General features: G+C 38.0%; 1 protein-coding gene across 1 annotated transcript in view; it reads left to right on the forward strand.

Annotated features, from left to right (window-relative positions):
• The window catches only part of LOC109313479 (dynein heavy chain 5, axonemal-like), a 275,004-nt gene that overhangs the window by 187,537 nt on the left and 86,309 nt on the right, over positions 1 to 1,158 (forward strand). The window lies entirely within an intron of this gene.

A 1,158-nucleotide genomic window follows, 5' to 3' on the forward strand; every position in this document is an offset into this window, starting at 1 on the left:
GGTGTTTCTGCTTATCAGGTACGAGATGCAAACTGTGCAGTTCTAACAACACTCTATTCATTATGCGTTTCTAATAATATTTCTAACATTTCCATGAGAGACTTTTCCTTTGCTAACTCTGTCCAGCAGTGTGTCATGTTTTCTTGTGAGTGAATCATTCTCAGAGATAGAGCTTTCTCAGAGTGCTGCCAAGATCTCTGAGCTGGTTGCCATATGTATCACCTGTAGGCTGCTGCACTCTAAATTGCCCAATGGCAGTGCACAAGTCTACCATTAGTCTCTATGCAAAATGTCTGAGTGAAATATGATCCAGAAAGTGTTAACAGTTTGTCTGAAGACATCACAAAGTGCATCTGAATACCTGTCCCGGGGTTGCATCACTGAATCAATGACAGAAACATTGCAATGCATCAGCTGCTCACTAAATCCTTATTGGAAGGACAGTGTGTATACATGTCTGTCCCAGGACCTTTCTGTTCTGGGACAAACACAGGTACAACTGGTCCCAGAACAAATGCAACCTCTGTTCCTAGCCTTAGGGAGTGGCCAGTAGTTGCATTTCAGATGGCTAGTAAATTAAGTGGGATTTTGCTTCATGTCTTTTGGGGCCTACCAGATTCCATGCTGTATATTTGATCATTCTTGGGTAGCAATCTCAAGACGTGTACTATGATTTTCTTTTGCAAACGTTTTTGTTATCTGAGTGAGAACAATACATTGGATCTCAGCACATTTTAATTAGAATTAACATTTCCTTAGTAGGAATATCACAAATCAGTCCTCGTTTTGATGACTTACTGAGTCATTTAACGAGTTTAATGCTATATTCATTTATTGTTTTGGGATAATAGGGTTGCCCAACTAAGGCCTTTTATCAGATATATGACGGTAATAATTTTTTCCTCAGAAAAGGTATTAAAATTTCAGCAATCTTATAGCAAAAAAGAAGAGGTGAGTTGCATACTGTTTAAACATGATGCTCATTAGATTTCTAAATAGTCACATCAGTTGGAACCAATTTTAAATAAAATAAATACTAATATAAATGCAGAAACAAAGCCTTTTTCTAAGAAAGGTTTCATGTAGTGTCTCCTTAATTCTTTACACACACACACACACACACACACACACACACACACACACACACACACACACACA

The sequence above is a fragment of the Crocodylus porosus genome, unplaced genomic scaffold, assembly GCF_001723895.1.
Source record: "Crocodylus porosus isolate Cpor-Errol unplaced genomic scaffold, CroPor_comp1, whole genome shotgun sequence".
Taxonomy (NCBI): Eukaryota; Metazoa; Chordata; order Crocodylia; family Crocodylidae; genus Crocodylus; species Crocodylus porosus.